Genomic DNA, 25242 nt, shown 5'->3' with positions numbered 1-25242 from the left:
TAACTTGTAAGTTACATTTCACTGCACACGTTTCTGTTGGTCATAGTATATGGACAATATGTAAGAAGTAGGGACTGTTAGTGTTTGCATGTGTGTTAATGATTCAGCAAGGGACTGGATAACAGCATTGCTCGTTCTAAGGACAATTAAAAGAAAAACTTTCTGAGTGCACAAGTGGTGGTTTATGGACTTGCTATATTCTCTGCAAGACTCTTCGATGGTGATTGTGCACCTGCACATTTGCAACAGATGGCTGCTGGCCGTCTCTACAAGGACTACAGTGGGTCTACATCTTTGATGGCCCACCAATACCGTAATCTCTACCAGGACTACAGTGGGTCTGCTCTGTGATGACCTACCTACCAATATTCATCAAAACTTCGACTGACTCTGCTGTGGGTTTGCTCTGTTGTGGACCAATACTTGTCTGCATGTCGAGACTCAGCACTGTCTTTCCGTTGGAAGGACAACACTACTTCTTCAAGACTGCATGGAAATCCACTACTTCTGTGTGCATTTTCTTTTACTGCTCAGACTTTGAGAAAAACACTGCTATTCTCCTGTTATGTACGATTAGGACTGTCTTTATGGACTGTGAGAAATTTTTAGCTTTTGACCAACATTGTATCAATAAGTGTGTGCATTTGATTTCTTTGTTATTGTAATTATGAAAAATTTTTTTCAAATCTGTATTGGCCACTGCCCAATCCAATTTGTAAAAATTTTTGTGGGGAGCATGGGGGCTATGTAAGTAGGCTGTTTAGGTTTTTTTATTGGTAACGCCACCTCTGTATGAAAATCACTGGCTGTGCTGTGTGCAGTCTGTGGCTGCTTTGCATTGTTGTAATACTCGCCATTGTAGTGTTAGGCAGCTGGCTGTGAACAGCGCGTAGCGTTGCGCAGTTGGAGGTGAGCCGCCAGCAGTGGTGGATGTGGGGAGAGAGATGGCGGAGTTTTGAAATTTGTCATGAACTGCTATATTTATATATGATGATATCAAGGTAAATACATTGTTTGTTCTCTATTAATTTCTTTCATTTGCTAACTATCCCTATCAGTAGTTAGTGCCTTCCATAGTTTGAATCTTTTATGTAGCTAGCAGTAGTGGCGCTCGCTGTATTGCAGTAGCTTGAGCAGCGAAGATTTTTGTGAGGTAAGTGATTTGTGAAAGGTATAGTTTAATGTTAGTCAGGGCCATTCTTTTGTAGGGAATTTTGAAAGTCAGATTGCGTTGCGCTAACAAAATATTGTGTGTCAGTTTAAGCACGGTCGTGTGTATAATTGTTCAAAGGGGACGTTTCACAGCTTAACTCCAGATGCTCTGCCATTTTTGTCTCCCTCAACCTCGAAAAGGCCTACTACCGTGTCTGGAATCCCGGTCTCCTGTTTAAACTCCAGGCCTACGCCCTTTCTGTCAAATACGTCTGATGGCCTCCTCCCTCTCCCGCCGCCCCTCCTATGTTACCATCCATAACGCTGATTCCCACACATTCTACCCCTCTGCAGGTGTGCCCCAGGGCTCTGTCCTCTCCCCTCTCCTCTACCTCTTGTACACGGCAGATATGCCCGAACCCCCCGCCCCCCTCCAGTACACCACATTCCTTGCCCTTGCTCCTACCCTCCAACGGTCCCAACGCCTTCTCCAGAATTACCTTGACCTTTTTACAGCATGGTGTAATCAGTGGCTCCTGAAAATCAATCCTTCCAAGACCCAGGCAATCATTGTAGGTCATACCACTCGCTCCTTCTGGCTCCTTGATTTCTCCCATACCATCTGCGCCCTGTCCGTCTCTCTCCCACCCTCATGTACCTTGCCCTCACCATTGACCACCACCTCACAAGGATCCCTCATCTCAAACTCCTCTCTGGCGTGACAGGGGGGTTGAACCCCTCTACCATCCTCCACACCTACAAATCCTTAATCTGTCCCATCCTCTGTTATGCCAGTCCCCCCTTCAGATCCTTGAGCGCCATGCACTCTGCCTCTCCTTCCATATATGCGTCCTGTCCCCCCCCCCCCTCCCCGGATCCTCTATGACCTGATTCCTTTCCCCATCTGCTATTATTCCTTGAATATATCTCCATACTCTACACCTCCCACTGCCTTGACCCCCCATCCCCTGGTTGCTCCTCTCCTCTCCAACCCCTGCCCTCTGCCATGCCTTCACCATGGTGTCCCCCCCCCTACCCTCCATCTCTCCATCTCTACACCCTTCATCTCCTTTCCCAAGGTGGCTTCTGTTGACTCACCCTCCCGGTTGATGCCCTCTTCCCTTCATTTATCCCTCCTATTAACTCTGATTCTCACTTCATCCTCCCTTCCTCTGTCCTTCTCCTGGGCTCCCTCTCCCCCCTTCCATCCTGTTTTTTCCCTGCCTTTCCTCTCTCTGCCTCCCTTCTCTTCCCCAAGTCCTTTTGCATTTCCCTCCTCTGCCTTTCCCCATTCCCTCTCGCGTCTGCCCTGCCCCCCCACCCCCTTTATGAGTCTTCTCACTCCGTCGGTTCCCTCCCCCTTCGTTTTTCCTCACCTCCCCCCTTTTTTCCCCTCATCTGTCCAGGTCCCCCCCATCTCTGCCCTTGGCTGTGGTGTGTCATCTTTGTGCTGACTTTTTAGTGCTGTGTTCCCAGTGAGTGTTCAGTGTTAAACGTCTTTTCCGAAGTGTTGCGAACGGAAATCATACTGTCGATGAGTGTGATTTTTATATCTCTTGCGAACAGAAACCAGACTGTCTCCGTGTTTTTTAATTGTCTGTCTACTGTTTTACCTGTCTACTTCCTGTGTATTTTATTTGCATCGCCAAACCTCTGTTTTATATTTTAACTTACCACAATTTTCCACCGTTTTACAATTTAAGTCACCATTTTATCGCCTGCTTTTATTGTTTCTTACCTTTTTTTATGTCTTAAAAATTCTTTAGGCTGAAGAGCAGCGTACTAAGCTGCTGCCAGGTCGCCCCCCTTTGGGGGGAATCGAAATTCGATAAAGGAAAAAAAAGTCTTCGTCAGTCCCCGTTCGGCTCACTTGAAGATGGCTGGCAGTTGTCCAGCCGAAATATCGTGCAATGAACAGTTGATTCCCCGGCAAAATTTCAAAATTTACAATTTCGAACATTATTTTCTCATCTTTTTTATGAATGACAACTTTCGACCACCAGGGTATTAGATCCGGGTACATAATAAAGTCGTGTAGCACGACATGTAGCCGTCAGAGCTCGTCAAGTCTCTATGACGCAAATAGGACAAGTAAATGCAGCATTTCGTAGTTTTGTTACGGCATTAAAGAGTAAGAGACAGAATTTACAAAACATTTATTACAGCTCATTCATGTTGCCACGGGCAAACTCAAGTCGTGCCAGAGGTGGAAGCAGGAAGTGAGCCGGTATACTGCAAGTGGGTCACGTGATCAACAGCTTACAACAACGTCTGAGCAGTGAGGATACGATTTCAGCAGAAAGGAGACTGTGACAGAAAATCAAACGAAGTGAGCATATTCATTAGCTTGGAAGATATCTTGCAAGAAAGTCTATCTCTTTCACAAGAGTATTTAGTGAGGGACGGAAGTAGCAGTTAACAGCCTGTCAAGTGAAAATAGCAGAGAAGGAGGACACGTGCGGTCCTTCCGAAATGAGCTTGCGTCACAGCCTCATTGTAGCTCCTTTTAAGTCCCCAGCTCTCGTCAAAACTAATATTTGAGACTGATGGCATTCACAGTAATAGCACTCTATTCCATGATTAAGATTTTTTTTCGTCACGAATTCCCCTCCTGTGCCAACCTCTTCAGTAGCACTTGCAATCTACGGCCGGCCTGTGTGGCTGAGAGGTTCTAGGCGCTACAGTCACCGGTTCGAATCCTGCCTCGGTCTTGGATGTGTGTGATGTCCATAGGTTAGTTAGGTTTAAGTAGTTCTAAGTTCTAGAGGCCTGATGACCTCAGATGTCCCATGATGCTCAGAGCCATTTGAACCACTTTGCAATCTACGTCCTCAATTATTAGCTGGATTTGTCTTCCTCTTCAGTTTCAGCCCTCTACAGTTCCTTCTTGTACCGTGGATGTCATTCCCTGATGTTTTAACAGATGTCCCAACATCCTGTCCCTTCTCCTTGTTTTGCACATGTTCCTTCTCTCTCCGATTCTGCGCAGAAACTTCTCGTTCCACACCTTATCAGTCCACGTAGTTTTCAACATTTGTCTGTAGCACGAAATGCTTCAATTCTCTTCTGTTCCAGTTTTGCCACAGACCATGTTTTTTCCCAACCAGACGTATATTCTCAGAAATTTTTTCTCGCTCAAATTAAGGCCTATGTTTGATACTAGTAGGCTTCTCTTGACCAGGAATGCTCTTTTTGCCAGTGCTGTTCGCTCCATCCGTCATTGTTTATTTTGCTGCCTAGGTAGTAGAATTCCTTAACTTTATCTACTTAGTTACCATTACTCCTGATGTTAAGTTTCTCACTGTTCTCATTTCTGTTACTTCCCATTACTTTCGTCTTTCTTCTATTTACTCTCAGTCTATATCTGTACTCACTAGACTGTTCATTCCATTCCATTCAGCAGATCGCGTAATTCTTTTTCACTTTCACTCAAGATAGCAATGTTATCAGCGAATCTTACCATTGACATCCTTTCATCTTGAATTTTAATCCCATTGCTGAACCTTTCCTTTATTTCCATCAGTGCTTCTTCGATGTGCTGATTGAACAGTAGGGGCGAAAGACTTTTTCCCTGTCTTAAACCCTTTTTAATCAGAGCACTGCGTTTTTGAATGTCCACTCTTATTATTCCCTCTTGGCACTTGTAATATTGTATATTATCTGTCCCTCCCTATAGCTTAACCCTATGTACTTAGAATTTCCAACATCTTGCTCCATCTTACACTGTCTGACGCTTCTTCCAGGTCAACAAATCCTATCTTTATTTAGTCTTGCTTCCATTATCAACCGCAACGTCAGAATTGCCTCTCTGGTGCCTTTACCCTTCCTAAAGCCAAAATGATCGACATCTAATACATCCTCAATTTTCTTTTTCCATTGTACTGTGTGTTATTCTTGTCAGCAACTAGGATACATGGGCTGTTAATTTGTTTGTGCGGTAATTATCGCACTTGTCATCTTTTGCGTTAGCAACGCAAAAAAATTCACATTGACCGACAGGAAATTTGGAACCGCTTCAGTACTTTAAACGTGGAACTACAGAAATTGTTGCTAAAATTGAAAACACAGTTTTCCATACTTTATTAATGAGATACCGGCGTGAGATGCTCGCATCCTTGTGCCTCGGTGAAGTAACCGTAAAGCTGGCGAAATTAAATTTATGGATCTTCCAGTCTGTTAATAACAGCTCACTACTTCCTTATACAGCATTAATTAAAATTATAATCCGCCGACGTAAAGAGTTCCGTGGAATGAAAGAAAATAAAGTGGAGAGAGTACCAGCTGCACTAATGTTTGCGGATGGGAAGGGCTAATAGAGCAGAATGACTTTGGCGTGCGGCATCGGCCGTCTCTCCCCTGTATAACTTGCAATTATTACGGGCGGCGAGAGATGTTTGGCTGATATAAACAGCGGGACGAGTGCAGCGGCAGTAATTACCGGGAAATTGCGCGTGCGCCGGCAGCGCCGCCGCATACAGACGGCGAATTAAAGCCGCTAGGCCGGGGGGAGGGGGGGGGGGGGGTTGAGAGGACGAGGGTTGGAAAAGGGGGGAGGGGGGGAGGCGAGCGGCGACGATGGGCTGCCAGCCGCCAGCCGGCAACAGTCGCCACATCCTGCATATGCGATGAGATGCCGAAACTGTGGCCCTCGGTCTGCACGCGCTAATACTACCTCCGCCACTACTGCGCCGGCCTTACGTGATACTAAAATGGGAAATTCTTGGACACATCGCTGAAGCTGAGGCGGTGCATGTGTTCTCAAGAGACATGCAGCCCTACCGAATCTCATGTTCAATACGCCATACAGTATACACGTAAGTGACAAAAGTCGTGGGGGTACTCCCTAATATCGTGTCTGATCTCCTTTTGCTCTGCGTGGTGCACAACTCGATCTGGCATGCACTCAGCAACTCGTTGAAGTCCTCTGCAGAAACATTGAGTCATGCTGCCTCGACAGGCGCCCGTAATTGCGAAAGTGTTGGCGCAGGGTTTTGTGCATCTGAAACGTCCCCTTTGAAAAAATTAATGAGTTACTGTGCTGATAAACCTCTTACATTATTCGATTTTCAAACAGCTGAGCAGAACTGAACGTACTCAGACATTTCGCTCTTTACCTATTCTGATCAACACTAAACTGACACACAATATTTTTAGCGCAACGCAGTCTCACTTTCAATGATCCCTACAAATGAATGGCCCTGACTAACATTAAACTATACCTTTCACAAATCACTTACCTCACAAAAATCTTCGTTACTCGAACTACTGCAATACAGCGAGCGCCACTACTGCCAGCTGAATAAAAGATTCTGAAGGCACTAACTACTGGTAGGCATAGTTAGCAAATGAAAGATTTTAATAGAGAACAAACAATGTATTTACCTTAATAGTGTTCAAAGGTCATAATATATATAGCAGTTTATGGCATCCAGTCTTACAAATTTACTGTCTCTGATGGACACATGTCCAGATCGTCCGCTCTCAAAACTACGCTATTTCTCTCCCCACATCCACCACCGCTGGCGGCTCACCTCCAACTGCGCAACGCTACGCGCTAGACTTGGCGACTGTTTCTATGTTTCGATACAGTGTATCGATACGTGGAACTGTTTCAGTGTTTCGGAACGGCTGTGGTTCACTGTTTCGAAACAGTGGTGTTTCATTCCGTCCCTGTCTCGGATGACCGGACCAGATTCGATCTCGAAACAGACACAGAAACTGTATCGTTGTTTCAACATAAGACTGTTTCAGTCCACCTGTGCTTGTATCGAAACGGTGATGTTTCATTCCGCTCTGTGTCGGACGAGATTCGGGCTTGGCACAGGTACTGAAACACAACATAACACTTCATGAAACACTTTCAAGAGTGTCAAAATCTTTTTGACAAGCAATAGCGTGAAGTTGAAGATATCCGAAAATAAAGCTTCGTTTCTAGCTGACTGTCCTATTACGAAATGGCGTAACATCTGCTTTATAAACACTAACCAAACAATAAAACAACGCATACTATTCACTTTCAAAATAATAAATATGTGAAATCATTCAGTTAAATTACACTTTTTTATAACATACGCTTCTCTGTTCGTGTACAGTAATCACATAAGAAACGCAAATAAGCCTACAACATTTTAAATAAAAAAAGGCGTAGAGTGACAGTTATTAGACATATACATAAATTTAATGTAGGTATAATTGCAAGCAATCTGTTTGACGTATCACTGATAGTGTAATGGTGAACAGGAAAGGCTGGGAAGCATGGTGAATTTATAGTAACGGTTCGAAAACCCTTGAAAGACAAAAATTTTTTCTGTTATACTTTGTTATTTATTCGAATTATTTGGCGTTATTTGTGAGTCTATAGTCACTGTGGCTATTATCCACAATGATTCCCTTTGTGTGAATGGAAATTAGCAGGATGGGTATATTACCCATACTAACAGAATATGGGAATCCCAGTAGCATATCCGTTGTTTCTGCAGTTTGCTCCCACTTCCAGTTCCGTTTGTGATAGTTCTTGTCTTGACCAATGGCTGTCCTCAGCCAATTGAAAAGTATGGAAGTCACACGACACGGATGCAGCGCATTTGCTGCAGGAAATACGAAACTGCCAAGACGCCTAAGTGATAGTTTCATGCTTTCTGCGACATGATTAGCGCTCTCGCACCTCATTTGTGTTTATATGGACATACTTATAGAGTAGACATTGAAGATGATAAAATGTGTAGGTTTATTAGATTACAAAACACAAACTGTTTCACTGTTTCGAAACAGCGTATCGGAACATTACATTGTACTGTTTCATTTGTTTCGAAACAGTTACGTGTTTCAGTTTGCCCATCTCTACTACGCGCTGTTAACAGCCAACTGCCCAACACTACAATAGCAAATTCCAACAATAAACCAGTCACAGACTGCACACAGCACAGCCAGTGATTTTCATATAGAGCGCTACATGGCGTTACCAATATAAAAACCTAAACAGCCTACTTACACATCAACTGACCTATTAATTATGTTCCATCGGATAATGGGGGTTGCCAAATCATTCGCTCGAATGTCCAGAATGCTCTTGAAACCAAACCTGAAGAATTGTAGCCCGTGACATGGCGCACTGTCATCCATTGTTTGGGAACGTTAAGTCCATGAATGACTTAAAATCATGTGCACGTAGTCAAACGTAACCAATTAGAATCAATGATCGGTTCAGTTAAACCAGAGGACGCAGTCCATTCAATTTAAACACAGCCCATACCATTATGGATGGAGCCACCACCAGCTTCCACAGTCCTTGCTGGCAACCTGGGTCCAATGCTTCATGGGGTCTCCGCCACACTGGAATCCTACCATCAGCTCTTGCCAACTGAGTTTGGGACTGATCTGAGCAGGTCACGGTATTCCTGTTGTGTATGGTACAACCGATACGGTCACAAGCCCAGGAGAGGAGCTGCAGGCAGTGTCACGCTATGAGCAAAGGCACTCGCGTTGGTCGTCTGCTACCACAGCCCATTAATTGCAGATTTTTCCACACTGTCCTAAGGGATACGTTAGTCGTACGTCCCACATTGATTTCTGCGGTTAGCTGACGCAGTGTTGCTTCACTTTTAGCACTGACAACTCTACGCAAGCGCCGCTGTTCTCTGTCGTTTAGGGGGCTCCGGAAAGGCTCAAAATCATGAAAAGTTCAATTTTTACTTTTTTGCGTTTTCTGAATCTGCAGACTATTACCTTTTAATAGATATATAATTTATTCAATTCCGAAGAATACAACTATTTTTAAATTTTTTTTAAAATGTGTTCTACATGGGCGTGACCCACTGTGGCGCTGTTAAACTGCTGTCAAATGGTGTTATTATTATCGTCCGTGTTCATCAGGTACATTTTAGTGATGTGAGGTAAAGTATGTGTTGTGGCTAACCTGTGATGGTTCAATATATATCGCTGGTGTGATTGTCGATTGTTTCATGTTCATTTACTCTGTCGTTATCTCGAAAATATTCGTAATTAATTATGTTTCTTGAGTCTCTGTTTTGTTGAAGTATAATAATGAGTAAAAGTAAAGTTATTAGAAATCCTCTGAAGGCTTTTAAGAAAAGGAGAAATGTTGGAAAGCCAAAGGTATGTGTTATTACTGTAAACAATAAAGACGATAACCAAGTGAGTGAACCTAACCTCTCAAGTACACCTGCCCATAGCAGTCAAAGTGGGGAAGAAAATACTTCACAGAAGAAGCTTGGTTCAATGAGTGAAAACTATGAACGTTTATGGGCGAATCGGATGTGAATGAAACATTTGATATGTCGGTTCTCAAAGGAATTTTTTCAAACTGTGTAAGATGTATTCATTGTAGTGAAGTTGGTCTGGAAGTCTCCATAATAAAGCACGTAGGACTTGCTAGTGAAATACAACTGAAATGTGATAAGTGTTCATACATGACCACCTTTTGGAACAGTGTTGCAGTAACTGCAACTGAAGAAAATGGTAGCAAAATCTACGAACACAACAACGAGCGATGCTTGCTTTAGACAAGGAACGCCTTCGGGCTGCAGACAGGGCTGTAAAGAGTCTAGAAATACAAGCAAGAGTAAACAGGAGGAGGAACAAGAGGAAGCTGGAGGAGGAGTTTGCAGAGGATGAAGATAATCCAACCTATGGACCTGGAATGCACTAAAAAGTTAATCCAATCTTTGTCGCTCGATTCCCAAAACTTTTATTTTCTCATACTAATTACATGTTTTCTAAGGACCTTCCAAATATATTTGTTTCAAACTTTCAGTAAATGTTACACAGTACCTTCTGCATAATTTAACACAGCCTTTTTCCAAAAAACTGTATATTTTTGAATATATAAATAAAAAATTGCAAAAAAATGTTGTGAATTTTCATTACAATTGAAAAAAAAATCATCTTTAATAACTGAACTAAAATTTTGTAAAATCCCTGTGTTAAGTTGTAGCCCATATTCCAATAAATAATCTGTAAAAAGTTCAACTTCCTACCTCAAATACTTTGTGAGGAAAGATGTAATTTATAAGCGTTATTTTAACATTGCAAGTATAGGGCGTTCCGGAGCCCCTTAAGTGACGGCCGTCGGCTACCGCATTGTCGATCGTGAGAGCTAATGCCTACAATTTGGTGTTATCGGCACATTCTTAACAATGCGGATTTCAGAATACTGAATTCCCTAACTGTTTGAGAATTGGAAAGTCACATGGGTCTAGCTCAAACCACCAATTCGCGTTCAAAGTCTTAATTCCCGTCGTGTGTCTATAATCACGTCGGAAATTGTTTTTACACGAATCACTTGAATACAGGTGACAGCTCCGCCAATGCTGGCCTTTCATACCTTGTGAACGCCATACTGCCACCATCTCTGTATGTGCATATCGCTATCTGATGAGCTTTTTTCTTTTCCAGCTTATTATGTGAAAGCAGCGTTCGAAGAGGATTTCGGAGTTTTAGTTGTTACGTCGAAACAGTGAAGCTAGATGATGTAATTTCGAAGTATCATAGATACCTTAGCTGCCTACTCGATGTATAGTACTGTATTTATTTAATCTAATGAAATTATTATAGTAATATTTTGATTAGTATAAACTACAGAGGGTCGAGCGAAGACATCTCTGCATAGGAAGCTGTCGAAAAGCTGCGAATTGTCAACAATACCAATAATATTTTCAAATCAAATGGCTCTGAGCACTATGGGACCCAACTGCTGAGGTCATTAGTCCCCTAGAACTTAGAACTAGTTAAACCTAACTAACCTAAGGACATCACAAACATCCACGCCCGAGGCAGGATTCGAACCTGCCGGTTCCAGACTGCAGCGCCTTTAACCGCACGGCCACTTCGGCCGGCTAATAATATTTTATTGAAGTTCGATTATTTACGCTCATCGTGTAGAAGTTGTTCTTCCGCTGCAGCCTCGGCTGTTACTCATTCAGTTGCATATTGGATTCTAGCTGATGTTTTTGCATTCAACTCCGCAGCGCACGTCCGTGCGAAGTTTAGCGTCCCTGGTGACGAGGAGGGCGGCAGGAGGGGGGGGGGGCTGCGAGGGGGCGCCGCCGTTGCCCAGCGCGAAGTAGTCTCTGGCTGGCTGATGGAGTGTCCTCAGCCCCACGCCCCACTCCGAATTTTATGATGACCCATCGGCAGTGTGCTAGGTGTTGGTACTCTCTTGTCGTCGGTTGATTTCCTCCCTCCATCTGGTAGGTTTCGGCACTTGGAGGCACCTAAGTGTTGAACAGTAGCATGGACGTCAAGAGGCCCAGTTTTGAAGTTCAGTGCTGGCAGCGCCATGTGAAATGGTGAACTCGGAAGAGAGTCAGTTCCTCCATCAGAATATTATAGGCAGCGAGCAGCACCAAGTTCATCAAGTGAAATCCGCCTTCTCCAGTGTATCTTTAGCGAGTTCATAGACTGTGCTGGAGCATCTACGACGTAGATTCACTACTTAATTAGAAGGAAGATCAGCGTTGGCCGTAATATTTATGGTTTATTGATAGTAAAATCGATTATCAATCACATAGTGTTCATCTTCAGTGCTGTAAGTTAAAAATTTCACATAGCGATCAGTGAATAAAAAACAAAAGACCACAAATACACCTGAGTACAAACCAACTGTTGGAAAGAACATACCTGTGGTGTACAAATTAAACTCATAGGCACTGGTATCAAGTTATTATCAGTAACAAAAGCTAAGAAACGATCACAATAACTAAAACCACTGTTTACATTCACCTATACAGCAGACCTCGGTGTGACAGGGTCTTGCAACGCCCTCTATGTGGCGTGTGTCACGTGAAGATTTAACAATACTTTATTTGGCAAGAGATTCCCACAAAATACCAAAGTGCACTTGCAAATCATTAATTGAATATTTCAAATTTAAAATTGTACATTAAAAACGCATAGCAAAAAAGAAAAGAGGAAATGAACATCTTGCCAACATACGCTGTCATGTTATTTTGAAACAACTTAAAAAATGTAAGAATAAAAATCAACAGGTAAAGTTATATGGTGTCAGATTACAGGACTAGCAAAGAAGAAAAATATACAAATAACATGATGTCAAATGTAACAGAATTTGTTATAGCACAGTCACCGCCATCTGGCGTAGGAAGTCAGAGATACAAAGTTAATTTGCGTAAAATATTACATTGAAACCAAGAAGTCAAATACATAAATAGTGGTAATTATACAATATATGTCACGATATGAGACGTCAAAATGCCATGAAACACATTACGTGTTATAAAAATTTGTTAGGGTGCAGACTAACAATTTTTTATCGTATTTAAAGACGTGATGATACATCTCATTCATCCCGTTGGAACACGTGAAAACTTTATAATTATTTCTGGGGCTTATTTACAAAATCATCGTAATTATGAAAGCAGAATGTTTTAAAAGCACATTGTGGATGCAGAGATCGTTTAGCGCACTCGTGAGTGAAAACTACTGTTTCAAATTGCAAAGAATTAATTATATGTTGGCTAGAGACAAGTCTACGAAATACGCTAGCTTAGTAGATACCTCCACTATCACGCCTATTATTTATAGAAAAATTTCTCATATGATACAAACAGAACTTGGGTATAAGGAAACAGTGTTCTCTTTAAAGTATAAGATTCACTGCAGTATCGAAATCATTGTATGGTAGTGAAACATGGACTGTGGGAAAACCGGAACAGAAGAGAATCGAAGCATCTGAGATGTGGTGCTACAGACGAATGTTGAAAATTTGATGGACTGATAAGGTAAGGAATGAGAAGGTTCTGCACAGAATCGGAGAGGAAAGGAATATGTGGAAAATACTGACAAGGAGAACAGATAGGATAATAGGACATTGCTAAGACTTGAGAGAATGACTTCCATGGTACTAAAGGGAGCTGTAGAGGGGCAAAACTGTAAAGGAAGACAGAGATTGGAATACATCTAGCAAATGATTCAGGACGTAAGTTACAGCCGGTCGGGATTGCCGAGCGGTTCTAGGCGCTACAGTCTGGAACCGCGCGACCACTACGGTCGCAGTTCGACTCCTGCCTCGGGCATGGCTGTGTGTGATGTCCTTAGGTTAGTTAGGTTTAAGTAGTTCTAACTTCTAGGGGACTGATGACCTCAGATGTTAAGACCCGTAGTGCTCAGAGTCATTTGAACGTAAGTTACAAGTGCTACTCTGAGATGAAGATGTTAGCATAGGAGAGGAATTCGTGGCGGGCCGCACCAAACCAGACTAAAAAAAAAGTAAAATAAAATAAAAATAAAAAAAACCTTATTCGTATAAAAAAACGTTACTCGGATATCCGGTCGTTATGCAAACAACGGCGTTATTTCAGCTGTCGGGTGAAGAGAGATAAGCCCAGTAGTAGGAGACGATCTCTCCTGCAGCTTGTCACTGCCCTTGTACGATTGAGGTGCGAGAACGCTTGCATACCTGTACCTCCCTCTCCATCATGTGGAAAGTTTGCGAGCCGAAATGGCGATATTATTTAAAACAGGCACATTGAACCGGACCCCTAAGTTCAAATTTAGGATAGCTTCATAATACCTTTTTTTTATTCTGAGTATTTCTTAATTAGAATATAGAATAACTGAATGCCCAACACCTTTACGATTATAGCCATTAAAGATTTTGTATACTGACTTAGCCTTTTCCAATATCTTAGCACAATAAACAGTTCCACAAACTATGCGTTTTGGAGAGCTCTTTAAAGTAGTGTATCTATGAAACTGCTTATTTTCGTAACACGCAGTCACAAATACGAAAACCGCCAAATACGACATGTTAGCCTCACAGACACTGAAGTCAACATGGCGGCTGTTCGGTTTGCTTCTGTCTGCCAATTCTAGCAGTTAACAGCACGGCAAGATAAAAGCCGACAGACAACATGTCAACAAGTGGCCACAATTCTTCTTCTTCTTCTTCTTCGTTTCACCCAACTTTGGGGTACGTTGAATCAATCACTTCTGTGTGTTCTGTGCCTTTCTTTTCGCCCAGTACTGCTTCATTCTTTCTGATCTTGCTTTTCTTTCCTCATCAGAGATGACAATCGTTCTTTTCTTTCTATTTTGGAGCTGGAATCCCTCTTTTCTGTCTTTGCTTATCATTTTTGCTGTCCTGTCTGTGAGCATTTTTTCTGTGATGTGTAGTTCTCTTAAGTCTTTCTCTGTTTGGATAAACCAATTTGGTTTGGATTTTTTATTCCTGAAGTAGTCAAACATTCTTTTTGTAAGTCTATTTGGGTTCATTCTGAGAATGTGCCCATAAAACTCAATTCTTCTTTTCCTCATTGTATCCGAAAGTTTTTCTGTGGTTTTGTAGAGTGTTTCATTTTTGGTATGAATTAGTTTGTCGTTATGAAATTTGGGGCCTAAAATTTTTCTCAATATTTTTCTTTCTTTGATCTCTAGCCTTTCAATTGGGCCATGGTTAGTGATAGATAATGTCTCAGCTGCATATAGTGCTTCTGGTTTAATGACAGTGTTGTAATGTTTTATTTTTGAATTCCATGAGAGGGACTTTTTATTATAAGTATTTTTAGTAAGCTGAAAGGCTAGTTCAACTTTGTTTCTTTTTAATTCTATTGCTTTTTTCTCAAGGGCGTTCCAGCTAATCCATTCACCAAGATATTTGAATTCTTTACCAATTTCGATCTTTTGGTCTCTTACTTTAAGATATTTCATTGGCTTTTTTATATTTGTGATTATTTTGGTTTTTTCAAAAGAAATTTTAAGGCCTATTTTCTCTGCTTGTTTCTGTAATTCGAGGATCTGTTCTTTGGCTTCTTCCCATGTTTCAGCTAGTAGGGCCATATCTGCAAATGCTAGGCAATTAACCTTGATGCCTTTGTTTTTTGTTCCTAGTCGGATTCCACTATTGATTTTCTTGTTCCATTCTCTTACTATTTTTTCTAGGGCACAGTTAAATAACAATGGAGAGAGTCCATCACCTTGTCGTACTCCAGTTTTTATCTCAAATAGGTCTGAGAGTTCTCCCATAAATTTAATTTTGGAGTATGTGTTGGTGATGGTTTCTCTAATTAGGTTTGTAGTTTTATTGTCTAGGTTCAATTCTTTTAATATGGAGATTAGAGATTCCCTGTCTATGGAGTCGTACGCCTTTTGAAAGTCAATGAATGTGATGACATACGCTTTTGCTCTCGATTTTTGGTAGGCCATAAGATTTTTGAGGTTTAGAATTTGTTCTGGGCAGGATCTTCCCTTTCTGAAGCCTGCCTGGTATTCTCCAAGTTGACAATCTAGCTGGGGTTCTGCTCTGTTCAAAAGGACTTTAGACAGTATTTTGTATGTTACGTCAAGGAGCGAAATCCCTCTGTAATTGTTGGGGTCTGTTCTGGATCCCCTCTTATGAATTGGGTGAATGAGGGCCATCTTCCATTCATCCGGAATTCTTTCTGTTTTCCATATTTCTTCAAATATGTTTTGGAGAGATTCTATGGCATTTCTATTGACATTTTTCCACAGTTCAGCTGTAATTTGGTTCTCTCCCGAAGCCTTATAGTTTTTGAGATTCAAAATGATTGATTGTAGTTCCTCGACGGTGGGTGGTTCTGAGTTAGGACTTGTTGAAGTTGAGTTGCTGAAATCCATTTTTTCAATTGGTTCTTTACAGTTGAGAAGGTTTCTGAAATATTCCCTCAAAATTTTGCAATTATCCCTGTTGTTGTGTGCAATATTACCATTTTTATCTTGTAATTGGAGTGTCGGTGGGCTGTACTTGGTTATTTTTTGTTTAAAAGTTCTGTAAAAGCTCCTAGTCTTGTTTTTGTTGAAGTCTTCGTTGATCTGCAAAAGGAGTTGATCTTCTTGTGCTTTTTTAATTCTTTTGAGGTTTTTACTCACTAGTTTTCTTACACTCAGGAAATTTTGCCTATTATATTCATTTTTCTGAGATTGCATCTGTTGCCATGCTTTCTTTCTTTGCTCAATAAGTTTGTCACATTCCTCTGTCCACCATGCGTGTTTTTTGATTTTGGTTATAGGTGCTATTTGTTCAGCTTTGGTTAGTAGGCTTTCCTTCATTTGATCCCAATTTTGGTTCCTTATATCTTGAGTCGCGAGGGGAAACTCCTTCGAATTCATTATCTTTTCTGGATCGTATCTTCTGCTTTTGGGTTTACTGTTTCTATCTTTCCTTTTGGGGATAATTTTGAGTTTTATTTTAGAAAGATAGTGATCAGAATCCAAGTTTGCTCCTCTGAGTACTTTGACATTTTGTATTTCTGTATGGTGTTTCCATTTTATCGCCACATGATCAAGTTGAAATTCACCCAAGTGTGGGTTTGGTGAGGTCCATGTCTTCTGTTTTCTGGGTAGTCTCTTAAAGGCTGTGGATTTCAGGATCAAGCCATGCGCTTGGCAGAGTTCTACTAATCTGACTCCATTTTGGTTAGTTCTATTGTGCGCTGGGTAGTTTCCAACAATATTTTTGTATTTCTTCTCTTTTCCTACTTGAGCATTGAAGTCCCCCGTAAGTATGATGTTGTGTTTGTCTGGGATCTTTTGCACCACGTCATCTAGTTGTTCCCAAAAACATTCCACCTTTTCCTTATTTTTCCTATTGTCTTCATTTATGGGGGCATGTGCGTTCACAATTGTGTATACTCTATTAGCAGATTTAAAAGTGAGTGTGGAGAGTCTTTCCGATTGTGATTGAAAGCTGATAATGGAGTCTAAAATACTTTTATCTATTATAAAGCCCGTTCCGAGGTGGGGTGTGTTTTTCATTATTCTTTTGCCTACCTTTCCTTTGTATATTCTGAAACCTCCGGAATCAAAATTGTTTTCATCTATGTATCGAGTTTCTTGTAGTGATGTTATGAGTATTCTATGATGTTTGAGGGTATCTGTAAGATGTTTTAATTTTCCTGTTTTTAAAAGAGAGTTTACATTGAAAGTAGCTATGTAACTTGTTTCTTTACATTTCAATTTGCTTGATGTCTTATCATGTCCCGATTCATCTCTGTGCAATGCTGCAGACTCCCCAGAATCCGATAGTCTGCTTGCGCACCTTGGTGCGGTGGATTGTCCACCTGGGGTAATTTGTTTCACATTACACTCTTCCATGATTGATAGTATTATGTAAGGGGTGACTCTTCGAGCCACAAATTTACAACCACGGTTGTTAGCCCTGGAGGTTTTTCCCAGCCGCCCCTAACCTGGGGAACAGACGCTGACCAAAGACCACCCAATGTGAGACAGTCGCCTTTGGATTTCTGGTCCTGTGTTGGTCCACGGGTGGTATTTTATTTCCCACCTACCCTACATATCTGTAGAGCTTTCCCCTATCCGCCACCTGGGGACGCGCCCGGTAGGGGAACAGGTTCCCCCTCAGGGTGGCCACAATTATTTATATAATTTTTTATTTATTGCGTTTCCGATTTCGGAGACTGGATTTCACTTTCATTCAGCAGTTTTTATCTGGTTGCGTGATTATTCGTATATCTTGTGAATAGGACAGCATTCATACTTCTTTAATGTTTGGACTCTCGGCAGTCCTGCTTGCAGGTCCATATTTGGGATATATTTCACGCTTCTGCCAGAGGATGAGATGTAATCCTCGAAAAAGCAAAAGGAGTAAATAAAATATAAGATATTTAACAGCCATAAGCAGAAACGACTATGTTTAATATTGCACCTGCCTGTGATCTTTGATATGACCTACAAGCAGAAACGGAAGATCTGTACAAATGAATCAAAGTTACAACCACATGCGCTTTCTGAACTAGATAAATTAGTCAACAATGACGTTTTTACCATTTTTGCTTCACTTCAGGTACAGCCTCGGTATTCTCGTACCCAGTATGCAATAGTCTCCCGCGTTATATAATGTCGTCTCGCCGATCCTACGCCCAGCATTTAACATTTAGTTAGAACTTTCACACACCATAAACATGTTTCAATCCGCTTTCTGCTAATCTCAAATGTTTCTCAGAGGGAGGGTGCAAGCAAATATCCAAATGATGGTATCGGCAAAGCTCCTCATCCGATCACGTATGCCTACAGACTACAGTACGCTGTAGGGTTCTACAAACGGATATCCGAAGGCACACAGTCAACGAAAGCTTCCACTTACCAAAGAATCGCTCTTTTAAAATTCGTTGCAGATGCTGTAATACGCTCTACAGAATAAAAAAAAGTACCACGGACAAATTATCCGAATGGGACGGAGATCTGTTGACGTGATGTAAATGGACAGAAACATACGAGTTCAGTTTCAGGAAAACAGGATGATTTGTTCAAGAGAAAGACCTTCACAAACTGAGCAAGCCAATATCGCAGTATCGCGTTGGTCCACCTCTAAGCCTTATGCAGCTACACAGCTCGGCATTGACTGACAGTATTGTTGGATGCCCTCCTGAGGGATATCGTGCTACATTCTGTCCACTTGGCGCTTTGGATCGTCAAAATAAAGAGTGGGTTCGAGAGCCCGCTCGTAAGGCTCTTAACGCTCTCGAAGTTGTGTGAGCCACCTGTTGAAAGTCCTTGAGGTCATTGGCGCACCAGTTGCACGTCGGATCGATGATGATGGTGATGGATGAGCGCCCCTCTGACGACCGTTCTGCCGTCTCTCTAGGTCGACCGCTTCCTTCCTGCCGCTGTGTTTGGCCACGGTTCACCCCTTTCTACCAATATTGGCGAATAATGAAATGTCGAGCGATTCGTCATATTCTCCAATCAGCTTTTTTGAGTCCAACTACTCAAATACTGAGATCCGCGTATATTGTTCACGCACCTGTCTGCAGAGCATAGTTGATGTCCAACTTAGTACACGGAACAAAATTCTCAAAACTTTATGCCCTTCTATCGCTATATCCCCTGTTTACTACCTTTGCCAGCTGTGTAGTGAAATCGCGCTGTAGCGTCCCACACTCATCAATCGGTTGCCCAAGTTTTTAATTTTGTATTTTCTGTAGTGACCTGTATGAATATCAGTGAGTGACCAATCTGCATAACTCCTTTAGGTGCATCGTTTCTTTTCTTCTTTTTTTGTCTTAGAATGTTCTTCCGATGCAAAATATTCCTGCATCAAGTAACAAATATTGTCTTTCTTGAGGCCAGTGTAAGAAGTTTGCTCGACTGCCGTTTCGCGTTGCTTCCTAGTAATGGTGGTGAGTAGAAAGACGTCTTGCACTTTGAGACCAAATGAAATTTCTTGAGTGTTAATAGGTAGTGGGACGATTGTCTATGTTACGTCTTATGTCCAGGATATGGCTGTATCTCCTATATTTGCGCGTATTTCCTGTTCCTAAACAATATCTCTGTCACGTTACAACTGCTACGGAGCAAGGGATGAGTACCAAGCGTCTCTTTGGTATTTGTGGAAAGGATCTCTTGACCACAGCGAGGAAGATTTTATATTTGCCGTACACTTCCTGTGCGGGTAGCTCTCTAGTGTTCCGCCGCACCATAGGCTGTTTTTTTTCTGGGGCAGAGAACAATTTTTCCTTGGCTTGGTTGCAAAAGGTACATTCTCCAAGGTGACCTTAGCCCTGAAATAGATACAACGGGTGGGGAGGAAAAGAATCATTTCATCTATTAGCAACGACACATAATCTTCCACAAGCTTTATCGTACAGGCGGGCATCGAGAATCCGAAAGAATTGGTGATAGGGAGTGTTTGAATATCTGATTCTAGTTGACTGATTTTCATTGCTTTCCTGTGAAAGATTCCACCGTCACTTTTGTAATGACATCTCACTTCTTTTTAACTTGTGATACTGCTTCATTTCTGACTCCGTGTCTCCGAGCTTAGCTTGCACCACTAGTGCCTGACTTCAACTGATCCATTATTTCAAACTCATCGGATATACTCGGAACAATGCATTTAAGTTTCTTCTCCATTGTGAATGACACAACAGCACGCTCTCTCACAAGCGAATGCTCAGGCAGATAGTGATTGTGTCTTACTGTGATTCCATTTCATCAAGTTGTGATTTCTTAGCATCATAAATGACGTTATCGGGACCAAATCTATACTTCTTTGTTTTACCTATGAAAAGTATCTGTTTCCATCACAAATATTTAATCATAAATTTCTTATTTTCCTATTCTAGAACACAAAGCATAAGTTTAACAAAAAAAACTCAGAATAAATCATCAAAACAAGATTATGCAACCCTGTATAAGAGTGAAGTGAAATGAAACATAAAAATTCAAATTAGTTTATTGTACCTGAGATAACATGAAAGAGTAGTACGTTGCTGTAGGATGAATATGAGGGATGTGAAAAATAAGTTTAGAGTGAACTTCACATATGACCTGATACACAGTTTTTCACAAATGCTCAATATTCAGGCGATGTCTTCTCTCCACACTCTTTACGCATCACTAGATGACAGGTTTCGCAGTTTTCTTCTAAAATGTCTCTGGTAAACAAACCCTCTCCCTCTTGCAGCGGACTGCTGAAGTTTCCCAATCTGCTTGCAATGCCTTTCCGTGTAAGTACTTTCATGATCAAGTTGTGAGCTGGTGTTTTAAAACTCCTCTGAGGTTGTACAGCTTGTACCTGTTTCTGCCATGGAAACTAGATGTCCCCTCCCTGTATTCACTGCTCTCTTCATTATCTGATACACTAGAGTCACAGCCTTGCTCTGTAGTAGTTTCATCATCACTATTGTAAGACGGTGTGACGGTATGTAAGATGGTGTGACCGTAGGTCACATAAATTGACATTAAAAAAAAAAAGGTTTTTGCTTGTGTGACGTGTGAACTATAAATTATTTCAAGACTGTGAACGTGTGCGCGAAGTATAATAAATATAAAATGGTGTAATTATTACCACCTAAGCTCACAAACAGCGATGTGATTAACAAAGAACATTTCTTTGTCTATAATCTCTGTGTAATGAAAATGAACATGACCAGAAACTATTGTTTTATTGAACTCTCTCTCCTATTTTGTTTCGTCTATCGGCAGGCCGCCATTGTATAGCAGTCTGGGATTTAATGTAAGTTTGGCTGCAATTTAGCAAAATATACTTATAATTGTTATGAGAAAGTGAGTAGTATTGATTTAGTGGGCAACTCTCATGATAGTAATCATAATTATAACTAACAAATTTATTTTCAGAATTTCGTGTTGCAGGAAGCTCATCTCCCCTAGCAGCATTTGGTCGGCCATTACGCTGACATATTTTATAATTACAAATTAGTGTCATAATATTTAACGTAAATGTGAGAGATTTCTCTATCTTGATCTTCCAATGGTTTCAGAGTTAACAGAGTAAAAATAGATTTCATTTATTAATATTTAGAATACTGAATGAGTTCGGTATGTTGAGAGATATTTAACCTGTGATCAGTTCATAAAAATGCAGTGAACTGCATTTATAATTTTATGTCAGCTAGGAAAATATTTGAACAATAGTACTGAACCTATGTCCAATTAATGATTCTGCAGTGAATAGTAATAGTAACGTTATAAAGACTATTCAGTTTGAATAAGTACTGAAAGTACTAGTGTGTTTCGTTATTTGTTATATTTATGCAAATAGTTTGTGCTGCTCTATCTGTTAGCATCCAATCTTAACCCTGAACATATGCAGGCATCAGAGTTCGTTGCATTCGCGTATGGCAAAATATAGGTTGTGTTTGTCCGTTAAGGTTACTCATACTTAAATTCTTGAACAATAATTTCAATCATCCTCTTCCCTAATTAGGCTGGCAACCGTTTTGCTTGTTCTTTGAACAGTGTAGATAGGTATAATATTATTTGTTACTGTTTGAATATTTAAGTAATTCTGAATTTCATTCCCGATAAGCCACTTCCGTTAGGTACAACGCGGTCAATATAACAAAATTCCTCTCAGAGGGTAACACTGCTCTGTTACGTTATACCATAATTACTTTAACAAGATAGTTATTTCACAACCTGCCTCCAACATTAGGGTTAAGGTATAGCAGTAGCAGACAGGAGTGTTATACGTGGCTTTTCCGTGACAGGACTATTTGTTCTCTTGGGGCATAGAACGTAATAAGCCAAATCTGGTATTTGATTGCACAAGCTACGTAAATGCTACAGTGGTGTTATATGTGGCGCCGCGTGACAGGACGTTGTTCAGTTTGCACCTACAGCCGAAAAATTAGCTAGTATTTTACAAACATAGAGTGAACAGAAAACGTTCAGCGGCACGAACCTGTAACTTATTTGACAGAACTGGTAGTGAAAGTTCAGCTTAAAGTGAAAATAAAAGGTATCAATACTTAACAATAATTAAAATGGACAGAAAACTAGAAATAAATCTAGACACGCGAGAACAGAATGCAATTGACAGCAGTTCAGGCAGCACACCAACAGATGGCACTATGAGCGAGTTAAATTACGTACGATACCACGCCGACGTCAATAAACAGATAGAAGCTATGAATGTCGCTCGTACTAAGCTTCTCCCCTCTCTGTCCATTTTCCCCTCCCCCTCTCTGTTCCGACCTGCTTCTCCCCCATGTCTATGCTCATCTCCTCCTCCTCCTCCTCCCCTTCTTCCCTCACCACGGTGGTAGGCTTGTGATCCTTATCCTCAGTATTTCTTTCCAAATCGTATCTAATATATTTACCAAAGTTGGCTGAAATCGGTCCAGGGGTTTACGATAAGCTCTTTAATCTTGGTCTCTTCCATGTATAGACATGTCAAATATATGTCACATATATTGCACATATTTACCTGTATCTGAAGCACGTGGAATTCTTTTACGCATCTCAGTGTTTATGACATCGTATCTCCTGCACTATCTGTCGTACTAACTTTTCTGGGTACATTCAGCGCCACATTTGGATACTGTCTACGAAATGTGTTGGGAATAGAGTTAGTAGTACAGAAATAAGAAATTAAAATATCATTCATAACACTCATGTTTGCGTGCATCTCGGTATTGACGTCATATTTTCTGGACTGTGTGCAGCACACTGATATAATTTTTCTAGTGCAGTCAGTGGTGTATGTGAATACTGGCTCCGAAACGTGTCGCAGATATGGTTAGTAGTAAAGAAGTTATATATTACTCCATTACTGCAGAAACAGCAAAAAAAATGTACCAAGTGATAAACTTTCTTCCTTTCATTTTGCGTAGGTTACCTGCGAAAAAAGTTTCATAAGGGTTGGAATTTACGTGTAAATTTCGTTGCCAGTCACTGAGTGCTCTCTTTCTCAAATTCTTGGTGACTGCAGTAAGGGTATTCTCACATCGTTCCCCCCCTGCCCCACTCCCGCCCCGCACATTTTCGACAGACAGGTCGTTCCTACCCAAACAGCGATGATTTCCAGACAGTCAGTGATACGTTTACCAAGTTCGGTTGAAAACAGTCCAGTAGTTTACAAGGAGATGTGGAGCGTTCATATAAAGGTACATCCATTTTTTATTATACGTATGGATTAAAACATAATCACCGATGGTAATGCTGTGCTATTATGAAATAATTGCGATGCTGGTGGTGCATGGCAATAATATGTTCACGATGGACGTGGAATGACGAGAATGTCTATAGAGCCTTGTGGGACTGCAGGTGACGACTAAGAGTCGTTGAGTGGGCGGGAAGTGGAGGGAAAATATCCGTATACAACAGAGATATGCGCATGACGTTGAAACACTATTTCGAGCCAACAGCAATGAAAAGCCACGCCTAGGACACAGGGTGACAAGGAAAGACCAAACGCTAGTGTGAAATAATGGGCTAAGAAGGGAGGTTACCACGGTTATAAACCACGTAGTCCATTGTAATCCCAAACTAAAATAACAATATGTTTGTAGTAACTGCAGGGTGAGTCAAAAAGGGCTTTAAAACTTTGAAATGATGTAGAAATTTAATGAGATAACTTACAGAATCGGTAGATGTGTCATTTTGTACCATGCATCAAATTTCACACAAAAGCACCAAACTTCATTTTGATTCGATGAAACTACTATTTGTGAAGTGGCAAACGTCCCATCAGCAATCAATTTATTCCCCACTCGTCGCAGGAAATCGCCCATAACTTGTGCAATTGAAGCGTAGATTACATTTTTCAGGTCGGCCATATTGTTTGTTAAGGACAGGACATACACATATTAGATTAGATTAGATTAGATTTGCTTTCATTCCAATTGATCCGTAGTGAGGAGGTCCTCCAGGATGTGGAACATGTCAGAAAAACAACAATACATGACAAATATTTACAACTAAAACAAATAAGCTAATATACCATTCCACAGGTCCCAAGTGGAATGATCGTAATTTTCTAATGAACACTATATGAAAGTCATTTTACGAATACTAATGCACTGAATTTAAAATAAAAAAGTTTTTTATTTATTTGTAAGGTAATAAACATGTAATACAACTACTATAATACTGATTTACAATGAACACATTACTGCACTGAAATGGTGCAGAAGTTAGATTGTACTTACACACACACACACACACACACACACACACACACACACACACACACACACACACACATTTACAATGAACACATTACTGCACTGAAATTGTGCAGAAGTTATATTGTACTTATATGTATATATATACACAAATCAGTCGGTTTTACTGAGAAATTCATCAATGGAGTAGAAGGATTTGGCCACCAATAAATCCTTTAGGCTTCTCTTAAACTGAATTTCATTGGTTGTTAAGCTTTTTATGGCTGCTGGCAAGTTATTGAAAATATGTGTTCGTGAATAATGCACACCTTTTTGTACAAGACTAAGTGACTTAAAATCCTTGTGAAGATTATTCTTATTTCTAGTATTGATTCCATGAATTGAGCTGTTGGTTTGAAAAAGTGATATATTTTTAATGACAAATTTCATTAAGGAATAAATACATTGGGAAGCAGTAGTTAGTATCCCTAGTTCCCTAAACAGGCTTCTGCAGGATGTTCTTGAGTTCACACCACATATAACTCTTACTGCACGTTTTTGTGCCCGGAAAACTTTAGCTTGGCTTGATGAATTACCCTAAAAAATAATCCCATATTACATTATGGAATGAAAGTAAGCATATTATGCCAGCTTTTTCATTTTTATATCCCCTATGTTTGACAAAATTCGCATTGCAAACAGAGATTTGTTAAGACGCTTCAGCAGT

Source organism: Schistocerca americana, chromosome 6 (assembly GCF_021461395.2).
Source record: "Schistocerca americana isolate TAMUIC-IGC-003095 chromosome 6, iqSchAmer2.1, whole genome shotgun sequence".
Classification (NCBI taxonomy): domain Eukaryota; kingdom Metazoa; phylum Arthropoda; class Insecta; order Orthoptera; family Acrididae; genus Schistocerca; species Schistocerca americana.
Note: the sequence above shows the minus strand (reverse complement) of the source record.